The sequence below is a fragment of the Chamaea fasciata genome, unplaced genomic scaffold (genome assembly GCF_029207755.1).
Source record: "Chamaea fasciata isolate MVZ Bird 193981 ecotype frontalis unplaced genomic scaffold, bChaFas1.0.hap1 SCAF_447, whole genome shotgun sequence".
In the NCBI taxonomy this organism is placed as follows: Eukaryota; Metazoa; Chordata; class Aves; order Passeriformes; family Sylviidae; genus Chamaea; species Chamaea fasciata.
In genome coordinates this window covers 5,058-20,667 of record NW_027094532.1, presented here as the reverse complement: position 1 = coordinate 20,667, position 15,610 = coordinate 5,058, and the positions used below count along the sequence as shown (strand labels likewise).

Genomic DNA, 15,610 nt, shown 5'->3' with positions numbered 1-15,610 from the left:
GGAACAAATTTAAATCTGCTTCCTCTGCTCTAATTTTAAAGGGAAGTGGAAATTCAACAGGTCCAGCTACTCCTATCCAAGAATGATCTGTGTTTTGTGGGAGTAACAATGCAAAGAAACTCGAATCTTACTTGTATTTGACATCGGAAACTCTCAGCAGAGTTGGGAAGTTTCAGTGGAACAAAAGCACCACACTTCCTGCAATAACAAAATTGGACTCGGCAAGTCAGGAATTTTATTTACACATCCACGGACGAGGAGGGGGATGACACCAGGAATACACTCCAGCTGAAAGCAAGGATTTATTGGAAAAGGCAGGAAATCAAACTGACAGTCTCTGTCCAGTTATGGCCAGGCAATTATCCAGGAGTCAGAAAGAAAAGTGGGAACCTTGGACTGGGATAAGGCCTTCCAGTGGCTTCACTTCCTACTGGCTCTCTCCTTTTCGCCAACTACCTGCAAGAGGAAAAGCAACAGGAATAAAGTCTCAAACAGGATGTCCTTGGTCCAGGCAGACTGAAATGCAGCTCCCAGGGAGGGAGGCCAGGCTGTGCCTCGGGGAGCTCCGGGAATCTGGGATTGCCCGTGGGATTAAAGGGCTGGAAAAGCACACCCACCTGCCAGGTTCAGTGCTGGGACAGAGCAAGGCCGGGGCTCGGGGGCAGCAGTCAGAGCTGGGACTGCAGGAGAACACCCCAAACCCGGGTTAAACATCCGGCACGACACGCAGCACGCTCCGGGAGAAACTCGGGTGGGAGAAGCCCCGGGATGCTCCACGTTCCTTGCCCTTGGCAGCTGTGCCAGGGCCTCCATCAGAATGCTGACCTCACCGTGCAGCTCCTACAAAATAGGAGAACTTATGGGAATCGCCCAGCAATCCATGGACTTCCAGTTATTAAGAACCACAGCTGCAGCGAAAGGTGTACAAACTCTACTGCAAACCAGTAGGTCTGAGGAGACGCAGGGATTTATTCCAGAGGTGGCATGTTGGTGTTACTACTTTAAGCTCCTGCCGCTAGAACATATTTGTACAATAAAAACATTATTGAGGCAGCTAAATTAAAATTAGATTTTTTACAGTAAAGTCAGCCAAAAAAGAGAGTCTCAAAATTAAGATATAGGCCGCACAGTTATTTAAAAAAAAAGTTCTCATTCATGAGCATAACCTGCCAGCCTCTCATGTTTTCAGTCCTTACCATTTATTTTTACCAAGGTGATGATTAAAACCGTGTAAAAAGCTCAAAAAAAATCCAGGACAAGGCAGGTGTTTTCCCAAGTACCCCCAGTGTGGAGCTGTGTCAGCCACAAGTGTTTGCTCCCTCAGCCCAGCCCGGAGCAGGCTCCAGCTGCTGCCCAGGGGGGTTACCAAGGGACTCACTTGTTTCAATCTGTAAATGCAGGTGGCCTGCACTGGAGTGCCAAAAAATGTGAAATATGTGACTCTCACCTTGAATAGCGATCGATCTTCTCAGGGGAGCCCCTCACCCAGACTGGGGGGCTCTGCCACGGATTTCATCCCTCTGCATCTGAAAGAAAGTTGGGACAAAAGTCAGAGTGCTGCAGGATACCTTGACAGCTCCACACATCTTGTGGCAATCTAGGAATACCCTCTACAGTCTAACTACACCCCACATCACAAATTTCAAGCCCCCGGCACTATTACCCTCGTACCCCTACACCCAGACTAAGCAGCAAGGCAGAGCAGCTCCCGGCCAAACACACACCAACACCCGTGACACAGCACAGGACAAACGAGGGGACACAACAGGGACAGAAAACTCTGGGCAAGAAGAATGACCCTGAGGGTCCAGAGAACTCGGAATGAGATGACCGAGGTAAGATGGAAGGTGAGCTGGCCAGGCTCAGAGAACCCTGCAGGAACAAGATGCCATCGGGATGACTTATCCCAAGAAATGCAGAGATGGATGCCCGAGAATCCTACAGTCAGAATCCTCTACCTGCCTTTGCATTCTCACAAGACCTAACCCGCCGGAATGGATCAGGGCGGTGCACGGCTGTCAGTACAGCTCAGAACAAGACCTGAAAAGGCATCGGACTGGATGCTTGTGAAGAGAGATGGATTCTGATGAGTGTCCGAGCAGCTGAGACAAAGGCACCTGGCTGAGGAGCACAGAGATCAGAAATGCTAAGACTGATGCCAGGGGTTTTGATAGGCCCCTCAAAGGGCTAAGTGAAAAGACAGCACACACAAGACACCCAAAGGACAGAGAGCACAACAGACAAGTGACACAACACACACCAGGACTGCTCTGCCCTGCACACCTCGGCACTGTGATCCAGAATGAGACCTTCCCTTGATGTAGCCTAAGGGGTCACATCTTGGACATCCCTGTCACCAAAAATGACTCAAAAAATCCCTCCCACTGGCCCCTGATCCCACACCCCGCTTTCAAGCCCTCCCTGGCTCCGAGCCCTCCACTTATCTCTCGGACGTCTAGGGAGGTGAATCCACGCTGGGTGGCAAAGAAGGCCGCCTCTCCCTCAGGGAAATTCCTGCTGCTGCTGGGCTGTTGTCTCCTACACAGCTACAATAAAGAAAACCAAACATCAAAGCATAATCTTAGCAGCACATCAGCCAGAAACCAGCAATTCTGCTACTCACTGTCTCCTAAGCTTGCCTGTGTCCTCGGCCCCGTGCTTCAGCTGCGCTCAGAGGCCAACGCCGGCGTCGCAGGGTCTGCCTGGGTAAAGAGCAGACAAGGTGATGTGGCAGCGCTGGAACTTGAGGGGACCATCCCTCCTTCTCCTCCCTGACTCACCTCAACTCCTCGCCCGTTATCCAAGCCTACCTGGATGGGGCCTTCACAAGGAGAAGATCAAGGCTCCATCACAGACTCCTGGAATGCTCCCGGAGGGCTCACGGGTGAGGTGACCCGGGTCTGTCGTCCGGTTGGTGAGAGGGGAGCTCGGCCTCCTACGAGTGGACTCCCTAAAACGCACAATAACGGAGGCTTAGAGTTGCACCAGCGAGTGAGGCTTGAACAATAGCAACTGCTTCTGTCCACCCATCGCTGCTCACCTCGCCCACGTCAGCTTGACTGCTGAGATCCGGCTTTACCACCTAAAAATAAAGACAAAGAACAGAGCTGTAACACAGCCATCATTTACACCTCCCCTGCAAACACAAACAGGGACTGACCTTCTCAGGGGAGCCCCTCACCCATGATGGGGGGCTCTGCCACGGATTTCATCTCTCTGCATCTGAAAGAAAGTTGGGACAAAAGTCAGAGTGCTGCAGGATACCTTGACAGCTCCACACATCTTGTGCCAATCTAGGAATACCCTCGACAGTCTAACTACACCCCACATCCCCACATCACAAAATGCAAGTCCCCGGGACTCATCCTATTACGTCTACACCCAGACTGAGCAGCAAGGCAGAGCAGCTCCCAGCCAAACACACACCAACACCCGTGACGCAGCACAGGAAAAACGAGGGGACACAACAGGGACAGAAAACTCTGGGCAAGAAGAATGACCCTGAGGGTCCAGAGAACTCAGAATGAGATGACCTAGGTAAGATGGATGGTGAGCTGGCCAGGCTCAGAGAACCCTGCAGGAACAAGATGCCATCGGGATGACTTATCCCAAGAAATGCAGAGATGGATGCCCGAGAATCCTACGGTCAGAATCCTCTACCTGCCTTTGCATTCTCACAAGACCTAACCCGCCGGAATGGATCAGGGCGGTGCACGGCTGTCAGTACAGCTCAGAACAAGACCTGAAAAGGCATCGGACTGGATGCTTGTGAAGAGATGGATTCTGATGAGTGTCCGAGCAGCTGAGACAAAGGCACCTGGCTGAGGAGCACAGAGATCAGAAATGCTAAGACTGATGCCAGAGGTTTTGACAGGCCCCTGAAAGGACTAAAGGAAAAGACAAGACACCCAAAAGACACAGAGTGCACAAGAGACACAACACACCCTGGGACTGCTCTGCCCTGCACACCTCAGCACTATGATCCAGAATGAGACTTTCCCTTCATGTAGCCTAAGGGGTCACATCTGGGACATCCCCATCTCCAAACCCGACTCAAAAAATCCCTCCCGGTGACCCCTGCCCTGGCACCCTGCTTTCATCCCCTCCCTAGTTCCGAGCCCTCCACTTATCTCTCAGACGTCTGGGAAGGTGAATCCACGCTGGGTGCTAAAGAAGGCCGCCTCTCCCTCAGGGAAATTCCTGCTGTTGCTGGGCTGCTGTCTCCTAGTCAGCTACAATAAAGAAAACCAAACATCAAAGCATAATCTTAGCTGCACATCAGCCAAAAACCAGCAGCTCTGCTATTCACCGTCTCTTAAGCAGGACCGGGTCCTCGGGCCCCGTGTGTGCTTCAGCTGAGCTCGGAGGCTGACGCTCGCAGCGCCAAAGCCTTAGAGGCATTACTGGCACTGAGCCCACCCACCGTGGCCTCCATTAGGGCTGTGAGCATCCCCGGTCAGAGCAGGACAGGAACGCAGGGTGGACATCCCCGGTGAACCTCAACCCTGTGGACTCTGCCCCACCACTGTCACTTCCTGCCTGGCCCTAGCTTAGGGTTACTGCCTGCACCTCTCAGGACTTCTGGCATTGTCTAGCATTAAGATTGCTGCCTGCACCTGCTCTCAGGGAAACAGTGTTGGCAGCAGCGCTGTGAGGGCCGGGATACCTGTACTCTGACTTGTATCCTAGGCTATACCCCCGATTTTCACTGGGTGTTCTCTAGACCTCGAGTCCTTTACTTCTCAAGCCCTCCTTCAGCCTCTGTGTGCCACTGTAAACTCCCCCTGCTGAACCCTACTAACCCTACGCCTTGCAACTAGCATTGCTCCTAATCAGGACGCTCCTGGGCCAGGAATCCCCTGCTGCAGCCTAACCCTGTGGACTCTAAAAGAAGGCCAATAATGTGAAGCTCCCTAGAACATGGAGATGGGTCAGAACTGCCCCTCCCAGCAAAGGCTCTGGTGAAGCTGAGGAGAAACCCTCACCCTTTACTTTTGAAGGGACCACCCCACTAGGGCCTTCTCTTCTAAGGTAACTTTAAATCACCTCCCGGGACTGAAAAGGTTTTTTCCCTTCTCCTGACCACCAGCCCCAACACTTAGCTTTTGGAACACGAGTGGAACGTCCGTCCTCGACAGAACGTTCTCAGCATCTCAGACATGTTCTCAGCATCCGCTTTGGGGCTGCCGTATCCAGACTTTGTCTCCGCACCTCCTCGCGCTACCTAGGATCACAAAACAGGAAATGTGACTATCCCCCTCCAGAAGAGTAATCCCCAGGGCTCCTCTGCACTGCTGCCCCAGCTCCCCCTCAGATCTTCACTCCACTCCAGAGGCTGACAGGAGTGGACCCAGCAAAAGGAAAAAGTAAATGCTGAGCGCATCGCTCACCTATGGGTCACCCTGCCTAAAGGGCAACTCACCGGCTCTCTCTATTCCTTAGCACGCCTGGGACAGCAGTGGCACCTGCAAAGAAACAAAAGAAGCAAAAAATCATGCTGAGTTACTGTGAAACAGCAACCTCCCCAGTCTGACTGAAGCATGCCACAAGTATACCTTAATGCTGCACCCATCTGGCCTCTGGGGCCAGCACATCTGGCAAGGGGACAACCTAAAGTAAAAAAAAAAAAGAACAGTGAATGCTTAGAGTTGCACCAGCAAGTGAGACTTGAACAATAGCAACTGCTTCTGTCCACCAGTCACTGCTCACCTTGCCCACGTCAGCTTGACTGCTGAGATCCAGCTCCACCTCTGGGAATTCCTTGCTGTCACCAGACTGCTGTCTCTTAGTCAGGTACCATAGAGAAAACCAAATGCTGATGTACAATCTCAGCAGATCTGTTGGCCGGTCAGTGAGGGGGTCTCCCTGTAATACCAGTGGACCACCTAAAACACACAAACAATAATGGAGGCTTACAGCTGCACCAGAAACACCACTACCCTGACCACACAAATACAAGAATACTAGAAAAGAAAAAACAAAAAATAATGCAGCAAAAAAAGCCAGCTCTTATTACTATAAGTCCAACTACCAAATATAATAAAAATAACCCCCATGTCCAATCCCCTCAAAAAACCTTCAAAATATATACCCGCAACCCCCTCAATCCTAAAACTAAAAGATCCATTCAACTATAAACAGCATCTCCCAAATTTTCCATAATTATAGAACACACACTAAAACCAAACAAGCTAAATAAATAAATCCCTGTAATACAATAAACAATAATTGAATTATAAATATTAGAAAACCCTAATAAATTAGCTACATCACACTACCCCAAACCCATCAAAACAAATACTACACACTCACCATAATAAAAACCACCACCAAAAAAATAAAAACCTCCTTTACATCTCACACTACAGCCAATTACACCATTGTAAACCTTAGAAAACACACCCTCAAAAAACACTGTATCTCACCAAAAACAATTCAACAGAACTCAGTTCAAAAATACTCTGACCGACATGTAAACTACAAAACCTAACACGAAAAAGAAACCATATCTCTCACCATACACCATCTACAAACAAGATAAAGCTACACAATAAATCATTCAAAGCCACTAAACAGAAAAAATAACCCTACCCAACTTGAATCCCTACATATCACACACAAAACCCCAATACCACGTATCAGAAGTCTAGCAAAAAAAGCTACTTAAATTAATTCTACCTCAAATACAAACAACCCCTCCAACAAAGTTATCCTCACTCAAAAACCAAATTACACATAACATCAAAAATCAGACAAAACACTACACGCCACCCAAGAGCATAATACTTAATAAAAACCACATAGAAATACCACAACTCATTAAAAATCCAGGTGGAAAGTTTTCTTCAGTTTGAATACTGACAACCACAGAAGAAGAGTTTCTTCACTGAATTTGAACTCCTTTTCTCTCCATAACTCCTTTTATTTCCTGGGAGCACCACAGAGAAATTAGTAAGACAAAGCTGCAAAGAAAAAAAAAATCTCCCCTACAAACCCATGCTGGCTTACCTGCTACTGCTGTCCGGCACAAAGAAACCCCCCACATCCACGTGCTCCTGCAGGCGCTGTAAGAAGCTTTCCCACCACCGCAGAAACCACGCTGAGCTCCTCACGGCCCGATGCCAAAGTGAACTCGGGCTCCTCTATTAAACCGCCCCCGGCTAGAACCGGCCCCTCATTATCCTTTACAGCTTACACTTGTGGCGGCTCTGCTGCCCTCCTCATCCTGACGGTCACACCTGGGGCTGCTCTGTCCCCTCACCATCCTGTGACAGCTCTCACCTGCAGCTGCTGCCAGTCCGAGTGTCGGGGCAGGGGAAGAGGGGACTTGTGCTCATCCCCGGAGAATTCGTTGTCCGCACCTGACGCGCTGGGGCACCGGGCTTTCCTTGATAGGGATAACGACCCCTCTTCTCCTGCACGTGCCCAAGGCTGAAACTGGGATTCCACCTCCTAAATTCCGTATGTGTGAGGGTCATAATCCCCAAGGAAATCCCCCCGCAATCGTTACCCTCCATTTACAATTTTTCCTTTGGAATCGTTGCTAACTTGTCTTTCTGTGCAAGGGTTCCAAACGTTTATTGGGAGTTCAGTAGCCGGGTTGGCTTTTTTATAACTTAGCTGACAATCCCAGGCTAAATCCAAACACCCAGAGATACAGGGAAATATGGAGACAGTTTATAAATATTGCCCAACCCTTACCCTGAATTCTTCATCACACATCCTCGGAGCAGATTTACTCCATCCTTTCTTCCCAGCAGCACCTCTCCAGCACAAATCTCACTTCTCACAACTGTTTCTTCCCACAAACCAAACAGAAATCTACTACGAGGCGAGGCGGGGAGGGGCGAGGCCGGTCTCGGCGCAGAGCCCCCGGGCCCTCAGGGCGGGCCGGGGGGACCGGAGCAGAGCCCGGGCCGGGTTGGAGCCGGAGCCGGTCTGAGGGCGGAGGCCCCGGGCCCTCAGCGCGGGCCGGGGGGCGGGCGCGATTCCCGGGGCCCGCTGTCCAATCAGCACTGCCGATGCCTCAGCGAGCCCGCCAATCGCGGGGATTCAAAAGGGTGGCGGAAGTAGCTGCTGCTCTATGGGCTCGGTGAGGAACGCCCCGGTGGGGTCCCGGCGCCGTGCACTTGGGACCCGCCCCGCGCCCCTGAAGCCGCGCCCCCGGTACTGCCCGGCCCCGGCTGCCTCCGGGCCCCGCCTCACAGAGCCCCGGCTCCGCCCCGGATCCGCCCCGACCCCGCCCCGGCTCCGCCCCTGCTCCACCCCGAGCCCGCCCCGGCTCCGCCCCGAGCCCGCCCCGGCTCCGCCCAGAGCCCGCCCCGGCTCCGCCCAGAGCCCGCCCCGGCTACGCCCCGGCTCCGCCCCTGCTCCGCCCCGAGCCCGCCCCGGCTCCGCCCCGAGCCCGCCCCGGCTCCGCCCCGAGCCCGCCCCGGCTCCGCCCAAAGCCCGCCCCGGCTCCGCCCCGGCTCCGCCCAAAGCCCGCCCCGGCTCTGTCCCGAGCCCGCCCCGGCTCCGCCCCGAGCCCGCCCCGGCTCCGCCCCGAGCCCGCCCCGGCTCCGCCCCGAGCCCGCCCCGGCGCCCCGCGCTGCCCGGGATGGGGGCGGGACCATCGCCCGCGGCCCCGCCCCGCCCCTCGAAGCTGAGCCGAGCCGAGGTTGCTCGCGGCCCTGCGAGGAGCCAGGCGGGGCCGGGAATGGGAGCGGGCGTTCTGGTTCGGGTCCTGTCAGTGTCGGCTGCGGCTCCCGAGCGGTGCGGCCCCCCTCGGCGGGCGGGCTGTGGGTCTCGGGGCCTGAGGACCAGGCTGGCGTTGCCGTCGGGATCGGGACCGGGATCGCTGCGGGCGGCAGGAGCCGCTCCTGCTCCGCCTGCAGCCGGAGCTGCGCTGGGGTCCTGGCGGGGCTCTGGGCACGGGAGGACGGCGGCGGCGATTTCCTCTGATAACCTCTGACATCGACCCCCCCACAGCATCATTGATCCCCACCCGAGTGTCACTGACCCCCCCAATGTCATTGATGCCCCCCCAATATTCCATTGATCTTCCCTCAGCGTCGCTGACCCCCCCCAAAATTCCATTGATCCCCTCCACTTGATCCCGCCCTTTTTCTCCCCTCACGTTTCCCGCCCTTTTTCTCCCCTCACGTTTCCCGCCCTTTTTCGTGGGGAACCACCCCTGAGGGGTCCTGTGGAAGGATTCTGGAGGTCCGAGGGGTGAATTTGGGGTTTGGAGGGAGGTTTTGGGGGGTCCCAGGGATGGATTTGGGGGTTTTTGGGGGTCCAAGGGATGGATTTGGGGGTCCCGGGGTGGATCTGGGGTCCTGGGGAGGTTTTGGGGGGTCCCAGGGGTGGATTTGGGGTTCATGGGGAGGGGTTTGGGGGTTTTTTGGGGCCTCAGGGGTGAATTTGGGGTCCGGGGAGAGGTTTTGGGGGTTTTTTGGGGTCCCAGGGGTGAATTTGGGGTCTGGGGAGGGGTTTTTGGGGGTCCCTCACCTGCAGGGCGTCGCGGGGGTGGCAGGGGGAGGGGGCAGCGGGGGGGGCCCAGCGCCCACCCCCCCTTGGGCTTCAGGAGGGCGTCGATGAGACCGAAACAGCTCGGGGGGGGGGGGGGGGGTCAAAAACGGGGGGGGGGTCACGGGCTGGAACCCCCCAGTGCCCCCCAAACCACCCCCAGGGCCCCCCCGACCTCCAGGAGCCCGCAAAACCCTCCTCAGGTTCCTTTGATGCCTCAAATGGGCCGCCCAAACCTCCCGAAGATCCCCGAAAAACACCCACAGCAGCCCCTTGAGACTCCCCGCAGACCCCCCAAACCCCTCCAGGACAACTCGGGACCCCCAGGACCCCCCAAAATCCGCCCCCCCCCTCCCCCTGAGGCCTCATTTGACCCGCTCCACGTTGCGGACAGGCACCAGCTGATCAAGCCACAAGCACCAGCACCTGCGGGACTGGGATGGACTGGGAGCACTGGGAGGGTGATCAGAGAGAACTGGGATGGACGGGGAGTGGACTGGGACGAACTGGCAGGCGTGTGGGGGTCCATGGTGGGCACACGGTGCCTTACTGGTCTGTACTGGGATGGGTCTAATGGCCCCAGGGGAGGGGGTGTGGCCACACCGGTCCAGACTGGGAGGGGTGTCACCATGGCGCCGGAGGCGGAGTCGAGGATACGAGCGAGGCAGGGACACCTAGGGGACAGCCAGGGCACCCCAGGGACACCTAGGGGACAGCCAGGGCACCCACAGGGACACTCAGGGCACCCCAGGGACACCTAGGGGACATCAAGGGCACCCCAGAGGCAGCCACGGCACCCCACAGATAGCCAGGGAACCCCCAGGGACACCTAAGGGACAGCCAGGGCACCCCCAGGGACACCTAAGGAACAGCCAGGGCACCCCCAGGGACACCTATGGGACAGCCAGGGCAGCCCTGGGACACCTAGGGGACAGCCAGGGCACCCCCAGGGACACCTATAGGAAAGCCTGGGCACCCCAGGGACAGCCAGGGAACCCCAGGGACACCTAGGGGACAGCCAGGGCCCCCCAGGGACACCTAGAAGACAGCCAGGGCACCACAGGAACAGCCAGGGCACCCCCGGGGACACCCAGGGGACCCCAGGGACACCTAGGGGACAGCCAGGGCACCCAGAGGGACACCCAGGGCACCCCCAGGGACACCTAGGGGACAGCCAGGGCACTCCCAGGGACACCTAGGGGACAGGCAGGGCACCCTTGGGACAGCCAGGGCTCCCCCAGGGACAACTAGGGGACAGCCAGGGACCCCCAGGGACACCTAGGTGACAGCCAGGGCACTCCCAGGGACACCTAGGGGACAGGCAGGGCACCCTAGGGTCATCCAGGGCTCCCCCAGGGACAACTAGGGGACAGCCAGGGAACCCCCAGGGACACCTAGGGGACAGCAAGGCACCCCAGGGACACCTAGGGGACAGCCAGAGCACCCCAAGGACAGCCAGGGCACCCCCAGGGACACCTCGGGGACAGGCAGGACACCCCCAGGGACACCTAGGGGACAGCCTGGGCACCCCCAGGGACACCTAGGGGACAGCAAGGCACCCCAGGGACACCCTGGGCACCCCCAGGGACACATAAGGGACAGCCAGGGTACCCCAGGGACACCAAGGGGACAGCCAGGGCACCCCCAGGGACACCTAGGGGACAGCTAGGGCACCCCAGGGACAGCCAGGGCCCCCCCAGGGATAGCCAGGGCATCCCCGGGGACACCTAGGGGACAGCCAGGGCACCCCAGGGACACCCAGGGCACCCCCAGGGACACCAAGGGGACAGCCAGGGCACCTCCAGGGACACCTATGGGACAGCCAGGGCACCCCCAGGGACACCAAGGGGACAGCCAGGGCACCTCCAGGGACACCTAGGGGACAGGCAGGTCACCCCCAGGGACACCAAGGGGACAGCCACGGCACCCCAGGGACACCTAGGGAACAGCCAGGGCACCCCAGGGACAGCCAGGGTACCCCCAGGGACCCCTAGGGGACAGCCTGGGCACCCCCAGGGACAGCCGGGGCACCCCTAGAGCACCTCAGGGACACCCAGGGCACCCCCAGGGACACGTAGGGGACAGCTAGGGCACACCAGGGACAGCCAGGGCACCCCCAGGGACACCTAGGGGACAGCCAGGGCACCCCAGAGACACCCAGGGCACCCCCAGGGACAGCTAGGGGACAGCCAGGGCATCCCCAGGGACACCAGAGCACCCCCAGGGACACTTAGGGGACAGCCAGGGCCCTCCCAGGGACACCTAGGGGACAGGCAGGGCACCCTTGGGACAGCCAGGGCTCCCCCAGGGACAACTAGGGGACAGCCAAGGACCCCCAGGGACACCTAGGTGACAGCCAGGGCACTCGCAGGGACACCTAGGGGACAGGCAGGGCACGCTAGGGTCAGCCAGGGCTCCCCCAGGGACAACTAGGGGACAGCCAGGGAACCCCCAGGGACACCTAGGGGACAGTCAGGGCACTCCAGGGACACCTAGGGAACAGCCAGAGCACCCCAAGGACAGCCAGGGCACCCCCAGGGACACCTCGGGGAAAGGCAGGGCACCCCCAGGGACACCTCGGGGAAAGGCAGGGCACCCCCAGGGACACCTAGGGGACAGCAAGGCACCCCAGGGACACCCTGGGCACCCCCAGGGACACATAAGGGACAGCCAGGGTACCCCAGGGACACCAAGGGGACAGCCAGGGCACCCCCAGGGACACCAAGGGGACAGCCAGGGCACCTCCAGGGACACCTATGGGACAGCCAGGGCACCCCCAGGGACACCAAGGGGACAGCCAGGGCACCTCCAGGGACACCTAGGGGACAGGCAGGTCAGCCCCAGGGACACCAAGGGGACAGCCACGGCACCCCAGGGACACCTAGGGGACAGCCAGGGCACCCCAGGGACAGCCAGGGTACCCCCAGGGACCCCTAGGGGACAGCCTGGGCACCCCCAGGGACACTCAGGGCACCCCAGGGACACCTAGGGGACATCAAGGGCACCCCAGAGGCAGCCACGGCACCCCACAGATAGCCAGGGAACCCCCAGGGACACCTAAGGGACAGCCAGGGCACCCCCAGGGACACCTAAGGAACAGCCAGGGCACCCCCAGGGACACCTATGGGACAGCCAGGGCAGCCCTGGGACACCTAGGGGACAGCCAGGGCACCCCCAGGGACACCTATAGGAAAGCCTGGGCACCCCAGGGACAGCCAGGGAACCCCAGGGACACCTAGGGGACAGCCAGGGCCCCCCACGGACACCTAGAAGACAGCCAGGGCACCACAGGAACAGCCAGGGCACCCCCGGGGACACCCAGGGGACCCCAGGGACACCTAGGGGACAGCCAGGGCACCCAGAGGGACACCCAGGGCACCCCCAGGGACACCTAGGGGACAGCCAGGGCACTCCCAGGGACACCTAGGGGACAGGCAGGGCACCCTTGGGACAGCCAGGGCTCCCCCAGGGACAACTAGGGGACAGCCAGGGACCCCCAGGGACACCTAGGTGACAGCCAGGGCACTCCCAGGGACACCTAGGGGACAGGCAGGGCACCCTAGGGTCAGCCAGGGCACCCCAGGGACACCTAGGGGACAGCCAGGGCACCCACAGGGACACTCAGGGCACCCCAGGGACACCTAGAGGACATCAAGGGCACCCCAGAGGCAGCCACGGCACCCCACAGATAGCCAGGGAACCCCCAGGGACACCTAAGGGACAGCCAGGGCACCCCCAGGGACACCTAAGGAACAGCCAGGGCTCCCCCAGGGACAACTAGGGGACAGCCAGGGAACCCCCAGGGACACCTAGGGGACAGTCAGGGCACTCCAGGGACACCTAGGGGACAGCCAGAGCACCCCAAGGACAGCCAGGGCACCCCCAGGGACACCTCGGGGAAAGGCAGGGCACCCCCAGGGACACCTAGGGGACAGCAAGGCACCCCAGGGACACCCTGGGCACCCCCAGGGACACATAAGGGACAGCCAGGGTACCCCAGGGACACCAAGGGGACAGCCAGGGCACCCCCAGGGACACCAAGGGGACAGCCAGGGCACCCCCAGGGACAGCCAGGGCCCCCCCAGGGATAGCCAGGGCATCCCCGGGGACACCTAGGGGACAGCCAGGGCACCCCAGGGACACCCAGGGCACCCCCAGGGACACCAAGGGGACAGCCAGGGCACCTCCAGGGACACCTAGGGGACAGGCAGGTCACCCCCAGGGACACCAAGGGGACAGCCAGGGCACCTCCAGGGACACCTAGGGGACAGGCAGGTCACCCCCAGGGACACCAAGGGGACAGCCACGGCACCCCAGGGACACCTAGGGGACAGCCGGGGCACCCCTAGAGCACCTCAGGGACACCCAGGGCACCCCCAGGGACACGTAGGGGACAGCTAGGGCACACCAGGGACAGCCAGGGCACCCCCAGGGACACCTAGGGGACAGCCAGGGCACCCCAGGGACACCCAGGGCACCCCCAGGGACAGCTAGGGGACAGCCAGGGCATCCCCAGGGACACCAGAGCACCCCCAGGGACACTTAGGGGACAGCCAGGGCCCTCCCAGGGACACCAGGGTACACCCAGGGCCCCCCCAGGGACAGACAAGGCACCCCTAGGGACACCTATGGGACAGCCAGGGACCCCCAGGGACAGCCAGGGCACCCCCAGGGACACCTAGGGGACAGCCAGGGCACCCCCAGGGACACCTATAGGAAAGCCTGGGCACCCCAGGGACAGCCAGGGCACCCACAGGGACACTCAGGGCACCCCAGGGACACCTAGGGGACATCAAGGGCACCCCAGAGGCAGCCACGGCACCCCACAGATAGCCAGGGAACCCCCAGGGACACCTAAGGGACAGCCAGGGCACCCCCAGGGACACCTAAGGAACAGCCAGGGCACCCCCAGGGACACCTATGGGACAGCCAGGGCAGCCCTGGGACAGCTAGGGGACAGCCAGGGCACCCCCAGGGACACCTATAGGAAAGCCTGGGCACCCCAGAGACAGCCAGGGAACCCCAGGGACACCTAGGGGACAGCCAGGGCCCCCCAGGGACACCTAGAAGACAGCCAGGGCACCACAGGAACAGCCAGGGCACCCCCGGGGACACCCAGGGGACCCCAGGGACACCTAGGGGACAGCCAGGGCACGCAGAGGGACACCCAGGGCACCCCCAGGGACACCTAGGGGACAGCCAGGGCACTCCCAGGGACACCTAGGGGACAGGCAGGGCACCCTTGGGACAGCCAGGGCTCCCCCAGGGACAACTAGGGGACAGCCAGGGACCCCCAGGGACACCTAGGTGACAGCCAGGGCACTCCCAGGGACACCTAGGGGACAGGCAGGGCACCCTAGGGTCAGCCAGGGCCCCCCCAGGGACAACTAGGGGAGAGCCAGGGAACTCCCAGGGACACCTAGGGGACAGTCAGGGCACTCCAGGGACACCTAGGGGACAGCCAGAGCACCCCAAGGACAGCCAGGGCACCCCCAGGGACACCTCGGGGACAGGCAGGGCACCCCCAGGGACACCTAGGGGACAGGCAGGGCACCCCCAGGGACACCTAGGGGACAGGCAGGTCACCCCCAGGGACACCAAGGGGACAGCCACGGCACCCCAGGGACACCTAGGGAACAGCCAGGGCACCCCAGGGACAGCCAGGGTACCCCCAGGGACCCCTAGGGGACAGCCTGGGCACCCCCAGGGACAGCCGGGGCACCCCTAGAGCACCTCAGGGACACCCAGGGCACCCCCAGGGACACGTAGGGGACAGCTAGGGCACACCAGGGACAGCCAGGGCAACCCCAGGGACACCTAGGGGACAGCCAGGGCACCCCAGAGACACCCAGGGCACCCCCAGGGACAGCTAGGGGACAGCCAGGGCATCCCCAGGGACACCAGAGCACCCCCAGGGACACTTAGGGGACAGCCAGGGCCCTCCCAGGGACACCAGGGTACACCCAGGGCCCCCCCAGGGACAGACAAGGCACCCCTAGGGACACCTATGGGACAGCCAGGGACCCCCAGGGACAGCCAGGGCACCCCCAGGGACACCTAGGGGACAGCCAGGGCACCCCCAGGGACACCTATAGGAAAGCCT

General features: G+C 59.9%; 1 long non-coding RNA gene across 1 annotated transcript; it reads right to left on the bottom strand.

Annotated features, from left to right (window-relative positions):
• Positions 1 to 212: 212 nt before the first annotated feature.
• On the bottom strand, positions 213 to 3,660 carry LOC136305493 (uncharacterized). Its single transcript, XR_010725363.1, has 7 exons — positions 3,161 to 3,660; positions 3,041 to 3,082; positions 2,811 to 2,950; positions 2,624 to 2,702; positions 1,448 to 2,546; positions 618 to 840; positions 213 to 456 (listed from the first exon to the last, which is right to left on the bottom strand). It is a non-coding gene; the product is annotated as an uncharacterized lncRNA (long non-coding RNA).
• Between the last annotated feature and the right edge of the window lie 11,950 nt (positions 3,661 to 15,610).